Source organism: Balaenoptera borealis (genome assembly GCF_965194805.1).
Source record: "Balaenoptera borealis genome assembly, chromosome: 5".
NCBI classification, from domain to species: Eukaryota; Metazoa; Chordata; class Mammalia; order Artiodactyla; family Balaenopteridae; genus Balaenoptera; species Balaenoptera borealis.
In genome coordinates, this window is record NC_138862.1 from 120,379,949 (window position 1) to 120,403,929 (window position 23,981).

The 23,981-nt window shown below is 36.9% G+C and overlaps 1 long non-coding RNA gene across 1 annotated transcript; it reads left to right on the top strand.

The window, feature by feature from the left end:
* Positions 1 to 87: 87 nt before the first annotated feature.
* On the top strand, positions 88 to 23,721 carry LOC309629955. The gene is made up of 2 exons (XR_014245324.1): positions 88 to 1,047; positions 21,518 to 23,721. It is a non-coding gene; the product is annotated as an uncharacterized lncRNA (long non-coding RNA).
* The last annotated feature ends 260 nt before the right edge of the window (positions 23,722 to 23,981 follow it).

Consider the following 23,981-nt stretch of genomic DNA (forward strand, 5'->3'; position numbering starts at 1 on the left):
AGATTTTTCTCTACATTGTATTGGGGAAAGAGGAGCTCATGTCTACATTCTAACCTGGATCCATTTCTGGGGGGTTGAGTACTGCGTGGAGCCATCATAATCAATTTTGGAGGAAAAGTTGGTGGGTGTTGGAAGGAGGGCTTGGTCAGTTGAGTCTGAGGCTCTTGGAGGCTGTTAGCGCCTCTCTGGGAGTTTCACATGCTCTGACATCTCAATGGCTTGTATTTTCATCTTTGTGCTATGGTGGGCATATGCTACATATTACTGTTTGTAGGAAGCAGGAAGGATTTCAAATTTTGGATGCTACAGAGAAAGTTGTACCGCCAACTGTTTTTGTAAGCAAAGAAAGATAAAGCCCTTCATGGAAAACTAATGAAGACATTTGCTTTCCAAATTGTGAGAAAATGAGCTTCATATATGCCTTCCCTAAGGAAAGAAAAAAGATGACTTCGTTTATATCCTACCTTGTTCAAGAGGATTAAGACAGCTTTATGATGACTTAAAAAAGATCTTTTCTGTCATGCCCTTAGTGTTAGCTGTTGAAAGCCATTTTTTGTCAATATTCCTTTATTGCAGCCAGACGTCAGCTCTGCAGTGATGGGTAAACTAAAGGAGCTTATAAAAATGGAAACCTAAAATTCCAAGTTACAGAGGTGAGTGGAGCTAAAATTGAGTTGGGGTCTAAACTGTGGTATTTTGAATGTGAAATTCACCTTTCCCATTTTACAATATTTGGATAATACTATTAGGCCCTTGTAAAGTATCTGGTAACTTATATCTGAATTAAAATATGTGAAAGAAATATCAAACAGATTAAACAAATTCTTTGAGTTATAGAGCTGAAGTAGGGATGTATAAATGGAATAAAATATCCAAAAACATTACATGTGGCCATGACTGTCAAAAGTATTTTGTCTGGAATATCTGCCAAAACCTATTTATGCTGATTCTCTTATTTTCTGTTCACAGTTAAAGAAACTGTCCATGGGATGGGTGGTGTAGGTTGTTCCATGAAGAAAACACCAGATATTTGTCTTAGTTAAAAAGGTAAATTACACATGTACACTCTGGAAATTATTGAAAGCAAAATATTCAAGATAACTGGGATTCAAATTGTGACATTTAGCTTGGAAACTTTATATTTCTTTTCCCCACCAATTTAATACAGAGATTAAAAGATCATCTATTTATTTTTACCTCTTTCAAAAATTCAATATATTTATAAAACACATGATGGCACCATGGGAATTATAATAAGTTATTCAAAATCTTACCAAGTAATAAGAGATATTTACACAAATATTTATAAAATATAAATATGTCTGTAATGAGAAAGCTATGGACAATACGAACTGGAAAGTGAGATTCAGTGCCTTGCAGAAAATTAGCACTTTTATAAACTCTGACGGATGAGTGGATATGTAAAATGCGGACAGCAGGTGAGAGGCAGAAGGAGAGAATAAGGAAGGAGAAAACACTGGAAAAGGACAAGTATCTTTTAGAGGTGACAAACGGACATGTCTTAAAGGAAGACTTCAAATAAGGAGGTAAGGGGAGAATTTTGAAAGCACTGTGCCAGCTTTTGTAAATGAGCTATATTTAATATTTTTAGAAATATAGCATGTGGTGGCAAAAGTTTACTCAATTAATGCAGTATTTAGGGAAGATGAATCCAACTGCAGGAGTCAGGACAACTGCATCAAGTTAAGAAGAGCAGCAGGGAGAGTAAGGAGGATGCAGTGGCAGTGGTGACAGTGAAAGGGAAGAGGTCTGACAACCTATAGGGGTGGCAGGAAAATCAGACAGGGGGCGAAAAAATGAAAGGGGCATTGTGAATGGCGTCAAAAAAAAAAAAAAAAACAAAAAAAACAAACCTGACAGCACTTGGTGAGAAAATAGATATATCTGAAGAAGCAGGTCCCTCAGAGACTTGACCTGGTGTGTTTTGCCACCTTGCCTATTGCCTTCAAGGGCTTCTTATAAATCATGTAGAACACTGAGCATCACCTCTTTGATATAATAATGATTATTTAGAGCGATAGGCTCCAAGTAACCATAACAGAAACAACATCAACAGTAACAACCACCTAAACTAAATCTTTATTTAAACAAATGTCCTGTCGTGCAAGTTTCATCATAGTGCTTACACAGAAGAGTTATGGAAAGACTGATCTGGTTTTGTTTTTGTTTTTTTTCCCACATGAAGACAGATACTTCTGGAAGTTTGATTTAGAAAGGAAGGCTACATGTAAACACACATCTATTATATCCAGAGAATCATCTGTTGCACTTTAGAAAATTAAAGGCGGCAATGTCAAAAAACTCGAGCTTCTCATTTCCTCAGAAACCAAGCATCTGACAAAGGCTGACTTTTGATTCTCAAAACAAATAATTTCACAGAGTGTTAATTTTGAATTAAAAAAGAGTTACACTTACTTAAGGAGGAGAAACAATGGATTTGCAAACAAATGATGTTGCAAGGGCCTGGGTGTATTACAACTAAATTTCTATAGATTTCAGCTTTAAAAAAAAAAAAATTGAAGGTGCTTCTTCAATTTAAACATACTGAAAATATTTGTATTAATATGTCTATTCAGTTTAATTCAGTCCTTTTTGACATGATAAATTAATTGGAAACAATGTTAAATATTTTTTATAACTCTATGCCAACAGATATGTTAAATATATAAATATCTTTTAGAAAAAAATTGAGAGGAAAGAAATGAAGTCAAGTAATACTGAATTTACATAAAAAGGACCATAGTTATTTTACCGAAATTTGCATTGGCCTCAGAAATTAAAGCTAGCCATTTTATCTATCCTTGTCCTATAATTCTGCTAGCTTCCTGTTCTAATAGCAGTAGTTCTTTCTATTGCCTGGAGCTTGATTTCCAACCCACAGAATCCTGATGCCAGGAAGGAAATACTTTTATTTCAAGGAGGCCACAAGTCTGCAAGCACATCAAGCCTTGTCTGTATACTAGAGAAATAATATGCCTATTATATATTTGCAAGATGGTGTCACAAATGTAGCTAGGATAGGACTTTCTACATAATGGCTGAATTTAGGGACTTAAAGCTTCACTTTAGGCCCCTCTCTCGCCTTCTTTGGGCCCTGCTTTTCTTTCTTCATTGGCCTCATTCTTACCTAGTGCAGAAGGCTTTCTTCGTCTGGCTGGGAAGATGGCTGCAAGGTGCGCCAGCTTAAGTGTCTCTACAGCCTCTAACTCCAGAGGAAGACAGCACCTTTAGCAATTGCTCCAGCAAAAAAGAAAACAACAACAACAACAAACAAACAAACAAATGAAACTCAGAGAGGCTTCTTATTGGCTCCCCTGCTTATTCATGGACTAATTAGTCATAGGTAGCTGAGCAATCTAATGCATTAGCTTCTTGAAGTCACTTCTTTTTTGTTCATCTATATAAAAAAGGTGTAAATAATAGGACCTGCTTCAGTGAGTTATGGTGCAAAATCATGATCATTAGATCTGACTGTTTCACCATGTTATTCAAATCTTCTACATCTTACTGATTTTTATGTCTATTGACTTTATGGGGGAAAGAGAGAAGTGTGCTAAAATTTCCTGCTCTTTTAGTCCTGTAAACTCTTTGCTTGATAACGGATTATATTATTAGGTTCATACAAGGTTAATAATGTTATACATTTCTTTTTTGTCTGTCTCACTTTAAAATTTTTATTGTCATTACCTTTCAGTGGTCTTGCTCTATAAACTGTCTACATTGCATGTGTCATGATTGTAGCTCGTAGTGGTTATTAAATCTTTGGCTTGATAATGGTTTTGCCTACCCCATACCTTAAATTATCTCCATAATTTTTGTTTGTAATATTTGAAAATCAAAAAAAAAAAAACCCTATAAACAAATGAATAGAATATCCAGATAGTGGATATTCAAAGATATTCAAATAACAATGTTAACGTGTTTAAAAATATATGACGAGATTGGGAAGTTTGAAAGAGGATTGAAAACTACTTAAAGATATTAGTTTCAAGATTTGAAAAATATAATAACTGAAATTAAGGATGGATTAACAGCAGATTAGAGACATATATAAGATGAAATACTGAGAGATCAAAGAATGGCAAGTATAGAAGGAAACCAAAGAAACATAGGAATGAAGTGAACAAGGTTGACATACCTATAATTTAAGTCCCAGAAGTAGTGAACAAAACTCATTCGTTTGATTCTCTCCTTCTCCCAAAGGCAGCTAGCGCCTCCCATATCTCATTCATGAAGTCATTTAAAGCGGTCTTCAGTCCTTCCCAGGATCTGTTTATTTCTTATGTTTACACCTTATTCCTAGGCATAGACCTTTGGTGTCCCAATCCAAAATCTGTGAGTTTGACCTGGCTTTCTCCCACATGAGCCTGCCTTCACATCCAGTTCTTGTTTTCCCAGCCACGCGACCTGCTTGAAAGTTCTGCTCAGCTTCTCAACTGTCTCTGCTAGAATTGCCAGATGCCGTTATGGGAGAATTAGCCCCAAATCTGGATTCATTGTGCTAGTTTACCTTTTTCTCTTGATCTTAACTCTTTCTGTTGCTAGCTCTTTGATACACTCAAACATGTTTTTAAATACTTTTTTTCATATTGTCTAGTTATTCTCAGGCATGTTTTTCAAAATTTCTAGCCCATTTTCTGAAAATAGAACAATTGTTGATGGTTTTTCAATTTAGTTGGAACGAATTCTCCAAGATAATTTTTAGAGAGATAGATGGGTACTTTATAAATTTCTGGCACATAGTCCGTTATAAACTACAGCCTCTTCTCTTATTCCAGCCTGGTTTCCAAGGAATATTTTTGTTCTTTCTCTATAACCTATTTATCTGTCCTTAGACCATGTTGCTTACCCTTCTTTACAGTTTTGCTGAAAGTAAAAATAAAATGTCAGCTATTATTTATTACTTAATAGGAGGTGTTTTAATGCTTTTAACCCAAAATACCTCAAATTTTAATAGAAATACCATATCAATTAAATATAAGATATACTATATATTTGACATCTGGACTAAAATTAGGAAAGGGAATTTAGAGGCTAGTGCTCTAATAGTTAAGAGGCATAAGGATATCCCGTAGTCCTTTTCCCCAGTGATCTAATTCAGCTTGTTGTATGGGTCAGTTTTAGAGTACATGCAAAATAGTGCTGAAGCTCAAAGGGCCCCAGGCTACTTACTAATGTCTTTATCTGCATTACTGGCCAGACTTGACAACACAAGAAAAATCTTAGACTGACTATTGCCTTTGGAAGAAGGAGAGAGTCAACTATGTGGGCTTAGGTTTCTATTTTAACCCAGAATGTTATTTCCTGGTTTAAACCAAGTTTCTCAAGAAATGATTCACATTTAGTGTCAATTGTTTCACAAGCCCAATATTTTGGGAAACTCGACTTTAACCATGAAGGTTGAAATATGAAAAGGAGATTCACTTTGAAGATAAACATATTGAAGGACATGAGAAAGATCCTAAAAAACTCAAGACATGTCTGAGTTGGCATTTTATTTTTGCCTGCATTTATATTTATGTCTGTGATATGACTATCTTCAGAAGATGTATTTGTCTGATGGTTGAGAGAGTGTCAGCATTTTTGAATCAAACCACAATTTTTCTAAATGCAATACTGTCAGGAAAGTAAAATTTCTATCTACCAAAGATATGTTAAGCAAACATGGATTGTGGTTTCCTGTTACTGACAATAGATAAATAACCTGTTTGTGTATATTAATGTATAACCTATTACTAAAAGGAATGCTTGTTTCCCAGTACATTCTAATTGCTTCTTAGTTTTTCAAATCTTTGTGTGAAATGTCTGATTCCATCACTAATTTTCTCTTCCTATGGAAACTGTGACTACACATTTGATTGTAATTAGTTAACCAAAGGCTAATAAAAATTAATTAGAATTTGCCTGGGACTCACGAGCTTTGGACAATCTCACTAATATCCACATTTTGCTGCTATGCTGTTCCTATCTACATTCTTGTAGGGTCTTCATTTAAAGCCTGGTCCATTTTTTCTGGGGGTTTCTACCATGGAGTGTGATGAGGTAGGGTCCTCTTCATGCTTTCAGTCTGACCTCCTTTTCTGCTGTCTAGAAACTGTTTTGGGTGGAAGGTGTGACCCATCCCTGTCACTGGAACTTCTTTTCCCTCTAAGAATGGTCCTTCTCTCTGGAGTTACAGGTTTTTTTGAAGCTTCTGCAGCACAGAAACTTTGAGGTTATGTATAGAAGTGCATTCTTTTACATAATCACTTTGTTGAAGTCAAGTTATGTCCCTTGCAAAAACTGGAAGGAACGCTCTACCTAATTCTGCAGTTGACTTCATCCAAAGTAGCTACACTTGCTCCTCAATCTGTCTCATAAAGTCTCAACTGGACCAAGATTTGTCAATTTCTTCTAAAAGTCTGTCATCTATCCTAGTGCTCAAAACTGAATCCATGGGATTGGCCTAGAGAAGGCTCTCTTTTCATCATCTTGTTCCTCTCATCCCTGACTCATTGCCTCATTTGGCTGGTGCAAAACAAAATCTAAGGCAAATGTTAAAAACAAACAAAACAAAACACAAAAACCAAACCGAACAAACCCCCCACAATAACCTTACTCCTGACAAGCTGCATTATTCCTATGCATATAAACTCATATAGAGACACCTGGAGTCAGGAAGGTGGGGCTACAACCCGCCAGTTCATCAGACTGATGCAGCCAAACTGCGAATTTAGATTCAAACGTTTGCAGAATCTTGACAACTTCCCTGTATATTTACTTTACCGTCACAGGAGAATAAAACTTATGCTTTTATACTTTTATTGGCAATCACTATCCACTTTCTGGAAACTAAATATTTGGCCAGATATTTGGTGTATGAAATGTGACTGTCTATGGAAAGAGTATATAGTTAAGAGTCACGTGGACACGGCCCAGGTCAATCACCGATTATGTGAGCTGGTCAGATGATGCACTCTCTTCAAGCCTCAATTTCTTCACATGAAAAATATGAGTGTTGGGCTAGATAACATCACATAAGGAAGAGTGTCAAAAAATGAATGTTCTTTGTAAGACAGGAATTTGGGAATGAGTGAGATAATGTGCATCTAATTTATGTCATCACTGAGGGATGAAGCTAGGATTTTGTTGAGCTCTAAAGGGAGCTACACTTATTTAAAGAAGTTTCTAGAGACCATTTCTGTTAATGCCTTTATATACTTTTATGAGGTCTGTGAAATCAGGTTCTGTGGACGTCAATGAGAAAATTCACTTAGCAATTATCTTTCCACCATGTTTAATGGAAGAGTAGCGTCCTGAAAGAGGCAATGACCTTTCAACCTAGCTCATTCACCTCATTCAGAGATGTTCCAAGTGAAAAAACATGTTTGGTTTTTTAGCTTTTTAAACCAAAGATTGTAGTTTCCTCCCTTTCCTTCCTTCCCCTCCATCTTCCTTCCCTCCCTCCTTCCTCCTTCTTTCCTTCCTTCCTTTGCTTCCCTTCCTTCCTTCTTTCTCTCCCTTGCTCTCTTTGTCCATCTCTCCCCTTTTCTTCCCTCCCTTCCTCCCTCCTTCTCTCCCTTTCTTTCTTGTCTTAATTAAATTAAGCCAGAGGTTTAAGATATATAAATACTTTTAGTCCAGTTCTGACACTAGACCAAATTATCTCCAGACTCAGTGGCATTTACATTTTTGTCCTTCTGTTGGTTTGTAAGCTCTTTCCTTCTAACTCATTAAGATTTTTCCTTTGCCAAACTGGGTTATTCTTAATTACTTTGTTAGTGTTAGACAAAATAGCAAGTTTTCAGCAGCACAATGGAAGATAATTTGTTAAACTGTTATATATTAAATTCTTACATGAAATCTATTTAAGTGGATGGTAGTACTATTTCCCCCACCCCCCAGAGTTCTCTTGGAAATAATATTACAATTTAAATTTATCATTTAAAGTTTCCTTTTAAAAATTGAGTTAGCGTGAATCTTACATAATTAGTTTATAGAATAGATAACAAAAATGTTTGATTTAAAATACTAGTTTTACAGATTTAATCAGTTCCTATGAAGCCATTTCATCCACTTTCATGCTCTGAACTATACATTTCATGCTTTTTTTTTTTAAAGTGTGCAAAAATCTACATTGCTTCCCAAGCACTTAGATTTTTTTCAAGATGTTTGTTTCTTTGGTCTCATTTAGACTCTACTCATATTTGCTTCATTCAAAAGCTGTATTCTTAACAGTAAACTGTATGTTTCCACCATAAATTTATGGCAGACCACTTTCCCTGGATCATGGCTCAGGACCCATCTTTAGCTGTAATTTTATGGGGTCAGTTATTTCGCTTTCCAATTCTGTTACACTAATTCCCTATTGCATGGTTTTCCGACTCCACCATCATCCTCTCTGAGGAAAGTGCCATCCTGGGGATGTGTTTTCCTTTTTCAGTGGTAAATCACTGGAGCAACACTCACTTTGTAACCCAGGGTGTTCCTTTTCCATAGTTACAGACCTTGATTTTTTTGACATAACCCTACATGTTCATTCTATTAGTGAGTTAATAAGACCTCTTTTGGTTGCAAGAACCAGGGAACATTCTGAAAGCCGGCTTAAACCAAAAAGGGAATTTATTAGCTGATATAATTGAATGCCTCGGGGACAAAATTGTATTCAGGCAGATATATCAAGACACTCAAAAAAATCTGTTACCTGCAAACGATTTCTTCCCATCTCTTGGTTCTTCTCTCCTCTGTGTCATCTTCATTCTCAAGGTTCTGTTTGCGATTCCAAGCATCTCTCCGCTTATATCCTTACAGCCCAGAAAACCTAGCAGAATGAGACTTTCTCTTTTCAACCATTCCAACAAATTTCCCTGAACTGTCATACTGGCCTTGCCTGTCTCAAGACTTCAGCCCTGGCCAAGGGGTTGTAATACATCAGTCCTGGGACCAATGTCCATGCGTGAAGCCTGGAGGATGAAATGAATTCCACATTTGTTGTGGACCCGTGGACTAAGAGTCCAGAAAGGGCAGTTTTTGAGGGAAACTTCAGCGATTGGTCTTTAAAATAGAGGGGATGGATACATGATCTTCAGGAAAATGTTTCTTGTGGATATTTTCCCACTAAAATTCTTTCAACATATCCTTCCTTCAGGATACAATTTGACTTCTGTAACTGAGTATTCAAGGCTCTGATCTTTTTTTACTTCTTCGAACTTTGGTCCAGTTACCTAGTCTTACAAGTAGCCCCCTTATCAATTAGATGAATGCTTTCATTATGCCACTGCCTTCATGTCTAATATCTTCTTCTCTTTTATAAAATTGTTATGAATCTTCCCATCCATCCCTCAACAACCTATTCAAGTCCCACAATTTCCAAAACACTTTCCTTGGGAATCCTAGTTCGTGATGTTTTATCTTGCCTTTGAACTCCAAATAGTTTTATTGTTTACAATGTTTCCAAATCTTTATTTCATTTATTTATTTATTTTTATTGTGCATATCTATAAGGCTCATAAACTGCCACTTGTTGTTAGTTGTATTTTGGATATCACTTGTTTGAAAAAAATCACAAAGGTGAATACTTGCTACTAATTCACTAATGGATTCAAATGAGATTGAATATTGTCAACTTTAAGAGAATCTACATATATGATTGAAAAACACTTTGTACATATATGTGCAAGACTTTATTTTGGGGGGGACCGTGCATGTGGATTAAAGTCTTTCCATCTGGAGTGCTCCACACTTAGTGTTCCTATAATTAAGGTGAAGTACTCTGAGTTTATGCCAATTTTTTATCTCCCTTGATATAGCTACTTCCATAATACTAATTATACATTCATATGTTAATAACCTGGAACATTGGATTAGTGATAAACATGTATTTTTTGTTGTCATGTTTTAACTCTATGGTTCTTTTATATAATAAGACAAAAATATTGGTTGATTAAGTAGAAATTTCTTTTCTGGTTTGACATTTTTACTCCTCTCTGTTGCTATTCTTAACACATTGTGAGTTTATGACTTTCATCATGGATACTATAAATCAACATTGATATTTTGAAGCTTGGAACTTGGGAGCAAATAAAATGAGCTCAGCGTTAATAAATCTGCTGACATTTTACTTTGCAGAAGAGGTACTGGTATGGACTGAATTGTATCTCCCCAAATTTCGTATGTTGAAGCCCTAAACCCCAGTGTGACTATATTTGGAGATTAGGCTTTAAAGAGGTAATGAAGGATAAATTAAGTCATAAGGGTAGGATCCTGATTCAATAGGACTGGTGTTCCTATGAGAAGAGGAAGAGACACCAGGAATGCCTGTGAACAAAGGAAAGGCCAGGTGAGGACACAGTAAGAAGGTGGCCTTTCTCTCCTGGGAGAAACCAAACCTGCCAACACCTTGATGTTGAACTTACAGCCTCTGGAACGGTGAGAAAATAAATTTCTGTTGGTTCAGCCACCCAGTCTGTGGTATTTTGTTATGGCAGCCCTAGCAGACTATTACAGGTACAATCAGCATTCTAGTACTGCATTTATCTGACTTGGTTTTCAAATTTTTATTAATTTAGACCTGTTTTGTAACTCCAATTAGATTATTTGAGTTGAACCCAAAGGTATAGTGGATTTCAAGCATGGCTGCCCTCTAGTCATTTATCACTGAACCTGAGTTGCAAGGTAAAATGTTAATAAACTCATCCACCATTTCCTATTTCCAAGCTTTGAACCTTGCAAATGGTGATGAAGTACCCGAAGCTAGTTCTAGCTTTCTAAGAATAAATTTGGAAACTATGTAATAGTGTTGTAGATCTTGGCTCTATTGCAATAATATACATTATCTCATTGGGTGGAATTGTATTGGAATAGTCTGCACAGTGAATTAGGTATATCCACAATGAATTGTGATAAAACAATATTCTTCTTAGGGGCTTGATAGGATCTGTCTGTCTGTCTGTCTCTCTGCCATATAATACTGTTAATTTGGCTGAAGTCCTTTACTATTCACCAGTGTGCTAATGTGATTATTTTTAGAGTAGATAGATGCTTGGATCTTCTCCGAGGACTTTCAGAAATGCTTATTTGGCATTAAAAGGATCATACATCTATGTATGTAATTAAAATAAAGATACAAGTGGACTGATATATAGACTTGTGATTTGGCCATTCACAGCAATATCTAAGGAATTGTCTCTACGTTGCCAAAAGAGCTATGTAATGTACTTGTATAAGTTTAAAGGTGACAATTTAGTGAAAAATGTCAGTTATGCTACTTGGTGACATAAAGAGCAAGAGAATTTTGGTGAGTTGGATGGTTGTTTTTTATTTTCTTTTTACATTTTGGTCATATTTTTTGAGCTATTATATGTTTTTCATTGCCTGATTATGACTTGAGCTTAGGTTTGACAGAAATTGTCAAGGAAGACTGCAGCAAAGTTACGGAGACATTAGCATTTTTAAGCATATTTATACATTTTGGAATAAATAAAAAGCAGCATAAATAAAAAATAAAATAATGAACACTGTTTTATTAATAATAAGAGCTGAGTGCTGTGTGCTAAGTTCTACATTAAGTTAATATGCACTTATCACCACATTTAATCCTTCAAATGACCCTATGAGATAGATTTTATTTTATAGATGAGTAAACTGAGTCACAGAGGGTGAAGGAAATCAATCAAGCCACAGAAGTAAGAAGGGCTTTGAAGGTTCTCTAGCTGCAGAGCCTATGTTCTGAACTGCTAACCTCCCCGGGGTCTCCATGTGCTAATGTGAGCACATGTAAGGTAATTTATCCAGTAATGGGTTAATAACGTTTGCAGATGTTACTACAGTTTTGGTGAGAATATAACTTTTGTTAATAGCCTGTAATTTTCTAGATAGTTTATTAAATTGAATTCTAATTTCTCAATGGTTGATAAAATCATGAACAGCTGGGGAGAAGAGTCTGGTCTTTACTCTAAGCCCTTATTTATTTTCAGTGAAAGTAAATATAATAACAATTGCATGGTCTTTTGAATTTTTATGTAAGGATTTAATTCTTCTTAATTCATTTAAGCTTTGCTGTAATTTTTTGGTGGGACATCTGTTAATATTATTTCTTTATATTGATTAAGCAAATGAAAAATATCTCAAGTGACATGATTCAGATTATATGGTGAGTAAATTGTGGAGTTGGGTTTTTTTCCCTTGCTTTTTTCACTGAAATTTGTTTGCTCTTGAAAAATGATATAAATCGTAGGGATTCCTAGGGTTTATAAAAAATATTTCCAAAATGAAGTAGCTTGTATTTAAATAATTAATAAGCTTAACTGATAATCTGGCTTAATATACATACACACATGTATACACATTTACATGCATTATAAACATATATAGTTTACATATATATGGTATATGTATATATGTAAATATTTAATATATGTGGATATAATATCTATATAAAGCTATATATTTATTACCTGCTTTGAGAGTGCTCTCCTTCCCTGCCTTTCTCTTCATCTGTCTCTCTGTCTCTGTTTCTCTCTCTACACACACACACACACACACACACACACACACACACAAGTATGGATCTTTCAAAGCAGATCACAGTAGTGCAGGCACTTGAACGTTTAGTGATGAGTACATTGGAATCATATTATTTGCTACTTTCATTTAATTACTTTTAGCAAAGTTGTGTGGCTCCTGATACGGACTGTTCACTTGCCCATCTTTCTTGGTTGTACCAAATTGAAAAATTGACCCAAGGAGTGAAATGAGGCAAATTATTGTATCAGTTTTCTCGCTGGAAAAGTTGGATTGTAGAGTGTAATGGGTGACCTGAGACCAAAACAGGGCCTCCTCCTCTTTTGAGACAACAAGCCCACCACCTGGGCTGTCCCTGCTCTTCTTGGAGGGCCAGACAGAGAAGGTGAGACGGAGCTGACTCCTTGAGGGAGGTGCATGTTGTCTTCCGCGTGCACGGGGACTGAGAGAGCAAGTTCCACTACACCTGGGGTCTGAAGGCCACGAGCAAGAGAAGGGCTGAGGCCAGTCAGCATTGCTTCTGCAGAACTCACTGGTAATGGCACCCAGTTGTTATTCCCTTGGAGAGGACTGAGTAATAGGATGACATTTCTTCCCTAGAACGTGGAATTACTGGCAAAAGTCCCCTCTTAGGGACCACAGTGGGAATGTGGTAAAAAGATCTGGGTCCTCTTCTATCCCCATGGTTGGGTCCTCTTAACCTATTGTCATGTAGAATCTGAGCCCCAAATCTATCCCTATTTTATTTTTCATATCAAGTTATGCTCAGCCATACACTTCAAAGCAGCTTACTAGAGACTGTTATAGGCAACCCGTGATGCCATAAATACCACAAATACAGTGTCAGCAACATAAAAATCAACAGAAACCCCTTCCCTTTATTACATTTCTGGGTGTATATTAAAGCACACAAAACACTGTTGAATTATGGTCAAAATATTAAATATTCAAATCCTGGACAGTATTCCTGCCCCAATATTCTTTTATAATCAGATTATTCTCAACAGTATAAGCCTGAGATCTTGAAGCTATTTCTTTCTGTGTCTGTTCATGACAGACAAGAGAGTACGGCCCCAACAGGGGCATCGCCTCTATAGCCATGAATGACACTTCAAGAAATAGTCTACTGTGACAGATTTGAGAGCCAGAAAGTAGTGTCAATCTTTGTATAGCCTGTTACTCCCTGGATGGCCGACAGCTTATAACTTGAAGCAAGCATCTCTGGAACATTTGTACTTCTCAAGGAAATCTCTGTCTTCACCCTTCCAGGAATTTCTCTAATTCCTCGTCCCCACTTAAGTGATGAATGAATCCATATTAGAATCATCTAAGCAATTTTAAAACTCTACATGTCCATATCTCACTTCAGATGAATTAAGTCAGAATCTCTAGGGGTGGGACCCAGGCATCAATATATTTTAAAGCATCCCAAGTTCAAATCCCCTAAGAAAATGGAAGATGACCATTCCATAATAGAACCTCTGTTCTTTAACTCAGAAAGGTGGCCTGTGTTTCTATTCATTCTTGGCCAGTTTATAGTCCTTCCCCACGTAGCTCAATAAGAACATTACATTCAGGATCAGAAGTCCTGTAGAGCCTGACAATCCCGGATAAACCATAGGCACGGGTTTAGGAATCTTCCTCATATCGCAGGTCATGCTTTGCACAGCTGATGATCTTATTTTTAATCTTGTTATTTCCACAACTGAATGGTTTGCATATGCGTATGTTTGGGTAAAATTTCTCATTTGAGCTCAGATGCCTTTTCTTTTTTTTTGGCCATGCCACGCGGCTTGCGGGATCTCAGTTCCCCAACCAAAGACTGAACCCAGGCCACGGCAGTGAAAACCCTGAATCCTAACCACTAGCCACCAGGGAACTCCTGGACCTCAGGAGCCTTAAAAAGCGTGCTCCATATCATAAGTCATTACACTCTTGAACAAATCTCCAGTGTCATGCACCCCTATCTAAGCCCACTGTGTCCCAAGGGTTTTAGTACAGAGATTTTCCAGATCATTTGGCATACTCCTGCCTCGATATTCTGGGAATCTTGATGATATCTCTGCTAGAGTCTGTTAGGAAGGTAAATGTGTGTGGCTACTGATTATTTTCTGAAGTGTATATAATGCTGACCAACATCTCTGCTAGGTTTCAGCAGGTCAGCGTATGTAGCATCTTACGTCATCTCCTTTCTGGAACCACTGTAGCTACATTATCATCAAAGTTCAAGTATTTGTGTTTGACAGCCCAGTAAATATCTATGTAAATTCTTTAGCCCCTCATGAGTAGCATCAAGCTTGTCCTCTCTGTAGCAAGGAACAAGTGAAATTTTTTTCTTAAACCTTCTTTGTTAAAAGCTGATAGCCAATATCAGAGTTCACAGCACTCCATCAATGTGTGGCATGATGATACTAAAAAGAACTCATCACACCAGCACTAGCTCATTAAGGACGAGCTGTAACACATCAGATGAAACATCTTCAAGATATCAGCGATTCCCCAAGGGTAAGAAGCAATGAACCTTCTCTAACACACAGTGGTACCTTGTAAACCTGACCACAGTCCTGCACCCTTTTCTGAATTCCCATCCCTTTGCATATAATTTTGCAGCATCTCTTAGCAAGAGCTGGAGTCTATTTCCCTTCCCCTTGAATGTGGGTGGGCAGTACGACTTGTATTGGGCAATAAAATTTGGTAGAACTGTGTGCCAGTTCTGAGACCAAGTCTTAAGAAGTCTTTTCATGCTTCCACTTACTTCCTGGGACCCTGCCTCTGCTCTGTGGACAAGGGCAGGCAAGCATGCTGTGAATGAGAGACTGCCTCAACCAGAGTAATGTTAGTCCCGTTTTCCCAGCAGAGGGCAAAGACAAGTGGAAGAGCCTAGACAATATCAAAGCCACGCTCCCAGATGATAGTTGATGCATGAGAGAGGGAGCCCAGCCAAGTCAGGAAGAATTGCCCAGGCAAGCTCAACCTAAATTGCTGAACTAGGGAATTGTGGCTAAATAGATGGTGGTTGTTTTAAGCCAAGTTTCATGTGCTTTGTTAAGCAGTGGTAGCTAATGCTGTCATACTAACATGCTATATTTGGGCGATGTTTCTGTCTTAGTGTGTGGATCTGGGTTAGAACCTAGGGATATTCATGTTCTGTCAAGCTTACTCCAGCAGTGGAATTTTTAAGTAAAAATATCTTCATTCAGATCACAGCTCTGCCGTCTGCTAGAACACCTACCATGGCAAGGAGAACAAAGTGCACCAATTTTTCTCCAAACTCTAACTTGTGAAAACCAAGTCCTTTACACTTCTATAGCTACTGTGAGAGGATTGATGTCCCAGTACCGTAGTTTCTTGATAAATGATACCAAGAGCTGCCATTTGTCCCTGTGGCTCTCTTTCTCCTCATAGGTACAGCTTCCCAGATATCAAAGGCATTTTATATAATGTAGCATACACACACACACACACACACACACACACACACACACATACACAGACACACACAGAATGAGTGAATGGTTGAAGTTTTCGGAAAGCACAGTAGTAGTCAGCACTATTACTATTTCCAGATGAGTTGCTATGCTGATATCTTTTAGCAAAGGTGATAAGTTGAATATGATTATTTAGAAGGAGGAAGGGGAGAGGAGGACACAGAGGAAGATGAAGAGGAGGGCAGCATCTTTCTTCCTGGTAAATGAAACTCTCCCTTGGATGCTAGTTCCTAGGCCCCAGCTGGCTCATCCACTATTGCCCTTGAGGCCCCTTCATATTTAAGGGAGTGAATACATTCTGTCACCAGTTCTCAGAGGTATAGGGTAAATTCTGGCATTAGGAATTATTTTATTCTCTCTCAGTATGGATTTCGTATATTACTATAACTGTGACCCATATGTCCAACCAGGTGTCCAATGTTTTTGAGAAAGCAAATATAACCAAATCCCAATTCATTAATCTGTTTGCAATTTGACATGGATTTTGGCACATGACTTTTGATAAAGGATGTAGAATATCTAGAATTTTCAAAACAGTATCTCCCATATTGAGGGGAGTTAGGACTTTTTGAAATATGCACTGGCTGGGCCTGTATTGCCCTATGATAAACATTTCGAGCAAGATTCAGGGGTAACTAATAATCGCACCAGTTAGTTGTAGCCCCTGGATATTTCCTGTATCTACGGTGGTAAAAGTGATGAGTAGATTTTCTCAGCAATTTGATGAGACGCATAATTTCTCCACTTGGAAACTTGCATCCTGTTTCTTATTAGGAAAAAAGGTATATGATTGTCATAGTCTTTTCTTTCATCACAGCCATTCAAAGCTCAGTATTTATTGTATTTATTATACAGTATTGTATAGTGTGCATTACATAGTCTTCTGCTATAGGAGGAAGGTAGATGTAGTTACAAGGGACTATATAGTTACTGACACTAATTCTTATAGGTACCTAACTACCTATCTATTGACAAGTACATGCAAAGGGAAGGTGATTAACTCTATTTGTAGGAGGGGGAAGTGGGGAAATTTCTAAGACTGTCAGACAGAGGGGGTAGCATTTGGAGTAAGCTTTGATGGATAAGATTTTGCCAGGCAGAGAAGGGGGAAAGGACATTGTAGACAGAGGTAATAAGATTGAATAAAAGTTCAAGAAAAAAAAAAGTGTATGACTTGCTTACAGAAATCTAAGTAACCTGTGCATTTGTAGAGAAGGGCATATGCTGGGGAGTGAGAGGACATGGGTCTGAACAGATAAGCTTGCATCCCAGTTTAGATGAGTTTGCTAAGGAATTAGCTTTGTCCTCTAAGGACTGAGGCACTTTCCTGATTTATAATCTGAGGGTATGGTAAAAAGATATGCAGATCAGAGCACAAATTGAGCCAGGCAGTGAAATAGTGAGGACTCAGATTTAGTTCTTTATCCTTACTTAAAATGAATAGGAAAAAACCAAGAGGATAAGCATATAATATGCTTTAAATTTTTATTTTATTTTTCTGAACCACAAAATATTGACGTTTTAGTCAGTGACAGATGGGTGGATATCAATAGCCATGTAAGAACTTTTCCTAATTCCCCTTTTTATTTCAAACACTTTTATTATCTTCCTTTCTTCTGCATATTCCATGTGTGTACTTTAAAATATGTGTATGTCTTTTTGTATAATTGTTTTCTATCACAATAATTGTGATTTGATAATTAATAACAGTAATAAATTGCATAACATCTATCCAATAATAAAAACTGCATTATAATCATAGTCTACAAATCTTAAAATTTGCCTTGAAATTTCTAGGAAAAGTGAATAAAAACATTGAGTTGACGACCTGATCATGTCGCACTGGGTTATCACCATATATGTGACTCGGTAACTAGAATGTTTGCTGTCCATTATGTAAGAGAAGTTCGTCATCCCCAACTCATTTAAAGGTTATAGAAGTTCCTTTTATGTAACATTCTTTGTATTCGTGACTCCTATGTCAATTTTCAGGTGTAGCCTCATTGCTGAAAAAAAATCCTTGGTGGAAAACCACAATGAAATGAGTTCACTTTCAGAAATTTTTTAAGGATTACTGAAAATGTAGGACAATTAATCAGATTGTCTAATGTGGGCACTAAAGATGAAATATGGAGTATTATAATAAATCTCTTGTGGATTTGTGATAGTCCAATTAGAGCAGGCTAATCAGATATCTGGAAGGCAGTGTACTACCCATTGATTTTCTTTGCCAGAGGAACGGCAGCTCACCATTCATGTCTCCCAAGCCTTGACAGCTGATTACTATCAATTTGGTTCATTTGATCCATATTTTGCTATTCCTTCTAATGAAGCAAACTCAACTGAAATATTGATTGTTGGAGATGGCCTTTAAACGTGAATTTGAGACATCTGCGTTGTTTCCTTGGAACAGCTTAAAGCAATAGTCTGAAGGGTGAATGCAAATCATAGATAAAGGGAGGTTATGTGAGCCCTGCCAGAGCTTTATCAGGTGTCAGATTCAAAGTGCGTGTGTGAAGCTGTAGATAGAAGACAAGGTCGGAAACATGGGGCATGGAATACCAAACAGGTTGGAAAATGGAAAATGAGAGACGGTTGAGGAAGAAATATTCAGTGAATAAAGTCAATAAGGTTTTAGTCCTCTTAAATGTTAGCTTTTTGGCCTGAATAGACAGGGTAGGGCAAGGCCTAGGCAAGGCCAGGCAGCGATCACACAAATTACAGAGAAGTAGATTAACTATAGTTAATCTTGGAAAATGTTGTGTCCTCTAACCCCATTTCAGCTGGAGCAGCCTTGATGGATGATGCTTGCCTTCCTCTTTCTTCCCCTGGTAAAAAGGAATAGTTTCTGTACTCTTAGCTTTCATCAACTGCTGTCCAATTCCTAATCCCCACTGGGAAGCCAAGCATATTCAATATATCTGTTGTAGTGTAGTCACAGCTTAACTCTCCCTAAATCATCAAGCACATCAGAGTTATAGGTAATGAAAGGTGGGATGACTACAATCTAATTGTAATACTGTTCAGTGGTCAGAAGGCATGATATAAATCTGTATATTATAATATAAATAGACCTCGAAAATACTATGTTAAGAAAAAAACAGAGCAATCATTTTATGTAAATTATAAACCTCAAACTACACAAGTTTCACAGATATACATATGGGTAAAATAATTTACAGAAAATAGCTTTGAAGGCCATACCTTAATTATGTCAGTGTGGGTGCTTATGAAGGATGAGGGATAATATTTGGAAGGAGGATGAAGGGAAAATGCAGAAACATGAACAGATAGATATTCACAGGCCAATAATAATAAAGTGCCATGGAGTGAGAAGTGAAAATCAAATCACTTTATGGCAGCTGGTGTCCAAATTGAATGAATGAATACATGAATGAATGAATAAAATTAAAATCAATTAATGAAAGTCTTAAACTTTTACCTGTTTTTTTTTTTTTTCCTATAGCTTGAGTAATCAGTGAAATTTATGAAGAGAGACCATTTTTGTTTGGCAAGTTCTCAAATTTGTCCATTGGAATGGATACATGGATTTATAAATTGGGATGTCTTTAGAATTGTTTTGAAGGAATCCCTCTCCAGTGTATCCATGGGAGGACACCGAGGATAGTAACCTGGATTTGCATAAGGTAAAGTCAGTGACACAGAAGAGAACTTGTAACACTCTGCTCACTCAGTTGGGTAGAACACTAGTCATAGAGAGCATTAGTAATTCCTCACTTCCTGCTTGGCTATTTGGCACAAAGGGAGCAACATAATGCTAAGAATTGAGAAAATGTGGATCATGCATCTCTGGAAAGAGACTTCTCAATATTTTAAACCACTGATGAAAAATTGACATTGTTTTATTAGCCTCTGTTAATAATTAAAGACTACTTATCCATTTATCATTTATTGGGCTACGAAGGAAGAATTTTGTCTGGGCTCATTGATAACCTTAAATAATGGAATGACAAATACTAAAAACCAAAGAAGAAAGAAACAATGGATCTGAGAGGCCCTGAGGAGCTTTGGAAAGGAGCTGAATTAGAAACAGGAGAAATTTGGTACTAGTCCCCATTCTCTATCAAGTTCCTTCCTCAGCTAAATTTGGTATGATAATACCTTCAAAAGAAGATACAGGAAGATTATAAAGTTCTAATTGTTAAGATCAAATTTCCATGTGGAAACCATGTTTTCTTAGTAGGAAATTTTTTAGAAATCTTAGTTCATGCTTAGGATTGAAGGACTGAAAAACGTATGACTATCTGATTTCTGAGCACACCATGTAAGAAATCAACTGGCAAATTGACATCTATAAAATAGGCAAACTTTACACAAAAAGCAGTTTTATAAAATATTATAATGATTATAATATTTAGATAATTATGGCTTTAAATTTTTTTAATGAAGTTAGAGAAAAAAATTCATGAAAATATCAGAGAGCTATTTGTACTACTAGAACCAGAAATAAGAATGTACTGTTATGTATCTCTATACACTTTATAAAATATGTTTACTTATGTTATTTTAACCTCACAGCAATTCTCTGAGGGAAAGGGGTTTGATAGTATTCCATGTAGAAATTAGGAAACTGGGGTCCTCATGTTTCCTTTAAACAGGTCACACCACGCACAATGTTTGAAGACCATTGAGTTTGTGGGATTTTTTTTCCCCCAGCTCTGACATAAGCCTAATTTTCTTGCATTGTAAGATAATAAGCTTAGTAGTAAAAGCTCAGCTCTGTCCTGGTATAAAATGCCACTGTATCCATCCTTGTCCTGAAATGTAAAAGTATTGGATCCCATTACATGCAGTACAAACTGTCGATAGATTATGGTTTAGTATATATCAGAGTCTGATATATTCCATTAGGAATTTTGGCTGTGAGTACTGGAAAAATAAGATTTTAAGACTTTTCTATTGTTATATCATACAAATGTGTCTTTCCAAAGAATAGACACTAGAGTGTAAAATTACAAGAACTGCCACTGCAAATATATCAATGGAGGGGACATCTCATATATAAGTAGAAAAGAGTCTCTTCTCTAAATGTGTAAGCTAGTCAAGCTACTCACTATGTATGATGTGAGCAATTTTGGAAGTTATATGAAGTGTTTAAGGTTACCAGGACATGTTACTGCACTTAGAGTCACCATTTAATGCTTGAGATGTTTTCCAAATGTGCACAACTTACTCCTTGGTACTGTTTTATGATGTGTGCCAAATTTCCAATGCCAAATGGCTGAATTCTCAGTAATAGGGAGCTTTGTCCCTATCTTGCTTTGAAAAACCTCTAACTAGGACCAGACTGACAAGATATCAATGTGTTTCTGCCATGGCTCTCAGCAGGCCACCTTGGTCTTGGCCTTGACCTTTTGGAAAGAGGTTACCTCATCAGAAAGCCCTCAGCTACTAGGTCCATCTGAACCTTGAGAGAATATAACATATTTGACTATTAAATGGCCTCTATTGATATCATGCTCTATTGTTTGTTTGTTTGCTTTTAGATAGACTCTGGACTTCTTTGTTCATCCACCCACTTCTGTTCAAGAATGTATGTTTGGCCTTGAGAACTTGACCAGACCGTCTGTGAGTATTCCTTTTTTTTCTCTGTGGGAATTTTGATTACGGACCTCAAGTTTCAAAATGAAGCCAACCAGTCATTTATGTATGTGAGAATCAATTTATATTCTCTTTTTATTTTTACAAGGAAGCAAGTTTGGGTTTTTTTAAAATTTATTTATTTTTTATTTATTTTTATGGCTGTGTTGGGTCTTCATTTCTGTGCGAGGGCTTTCTCTAGTCGTGGCAAGCAGGGGCCACTCTTCATCGCGGTGCGCGGGCCTCTCACTGTTGCGGCCTCTCTTGCTGCGGAGCACAGGCTCCAGACGCGCAGGCTCAGCAGTTGTGGCTCACGGGCCCAGTTGCTCCGCGGCATGTGGGATCTTCCCGGACCAGGGCTCGAACCCGTGTCCCCTGCACTGACAGGCAGATTCTCAACCACTGCGCCACCAGGGAAGCCCTATTTTTACTTTTGTTTACTTATTTTTTTGGCCGCACTGCACAGCATGTCAGATCTTAGTTCCCCAGCCAAGGATCAAACCCACGCCCCTTGCATTAGAAGCGTGAAGTCTTAACCACTTGACTGCCCGGGAAGCCCCTACATTCTCTTTTAAACTTCTTAGTCATCTTGAAAAGATATACCTCTCAGCAGTGAAATGGAATAGGATTTCTTGATAGAAATAGAGAAAGGAAGAAAATAAATGGCTTAAGCAAAATATACTGTAGCATAGAGATAAGATGTATGGAAAACAGTCTCTCATTCATTAAATAAAATTCTATAGATTTTAGGCTGAGATCTATAGAGAAAAAGAAAAGCAGAAAAAAAAAAAGAGAGTCTAGTTGCAAATATATGTTACAGTGTTCATCACTAAATTAAAAAGCCTTGTGGTGGCTTCATAGAATGAATTTGGGAGTGTTGCTCCCTCTGCAATTTTTTGGAAGAGTCTGAGAAGGATCAGTGTTAGCTTTACTCTAAATGTTTGATAGAATTCGCCTGTGAAGCCATCTGGTCCTGGACTTTTGTTTGTTGAAAGATTTTAAATTACGGTTTCAATTTCATTACTTGTGATAGGTCTGTTTATATTTTCTAATTCTTCCTGGTTCAGTCTTGGGAAATTGTACCTTTCCAAGAATTTGTCCATTTCTTTGTGGTTGTCCATTTTACTGGCATATAGTTGTTTGTAGTAGTATCTTATAACCCTTTGTATTTCTGCGGTGTCAGTTGTGTTTTCTCCTTTTTAATTTCTAATTTTATTGATTTGCATCCCCTCCCTTTTTTTCCTGATGAGTCTGGCTAAGGGTTTATCAATTTTGTTTATCTTCTCAAAGAAGCAGCTTTTAGTTTTGCTGATCTTTGCTATTGTTTTCTTCGTTTCTATATAATTTATTTCTGCTCTGATTTTTATGATTTCTTTCCTTCTTCTGATTTTGGATTTTCTTTGTTCCTCTTTCTCTAGTTGTTTTAAGTGTAGGGTTTGACTGTTTATTTGAGATTTTTCTTGTTTCTTGAATTGAGAATGAATTGCTATAAACTTCCCTCTTAGAACTGTTTTTGCTGTGTCCAATAGGTTTTAGGTCATCGTGTTTTCATTGTCATTTGTTTCCATGTATTTTAAATTTTTTTCTTTGATTTCTTCAGTGATCTCTTAGTTATTTAGTAGTGCACTGGGGTGAAGTGAGAGTAGCACTGATATATATACACTACCGAATGTAAAATAGTTAGCGGGAAGCAGCAGCATAGCACAGGGAGACCAGCTCGGCTTTGTGATGACCTAGAGGGGTGGGATAGGGAGGATGGGAGGGAGGCTCAAGAGGGAGGGAATATGGGGACATATGTATGCATATGGCTGATTCACTTTGGTGAACAAAAGAAACTAACACAGTACCATGAAGCAATTATACTCCAATAAAGATCTATTTAAAAAATAAATAAATAAAACTAAAAACGCTTGTAAATTATGATATAGATGTTACTGTGTCATCTGAGAAGGAAAGTTTTGTTGAGTGTCTACTACAGAAAGCTGGGAGCCTCACCACTGTATTCCCAGCAAGGTCCCTCTTATCAGCAAGCTGAGAGGAGTCTTGCTAAAGTCACTCCCTGAATTCTGATCCTTGTTGGAGGCAGCTGAAAAAATGACTTAGGCAGAAACAGACTTAAGCTCCATGTGCTACACCAGACCTGGAACTTGCCTTAATTATTGCTATAGTGTCTACTCAGAAGTGGAGCAGAATTGTGTGAAGTGCTGTGTGAAGACAACAAAATAGGTGGACAGTCATAATCTCAGGTCAGAAGAATTGATTCAGACCAAGTTTTTTTTTTTTTTTTTTGCAGTTGTATTATTTTATTTTATTTTCTATTTTTTTAAATAGATCTTTATTGGAGTATAATTGTTTCACAGTACTGTGTTA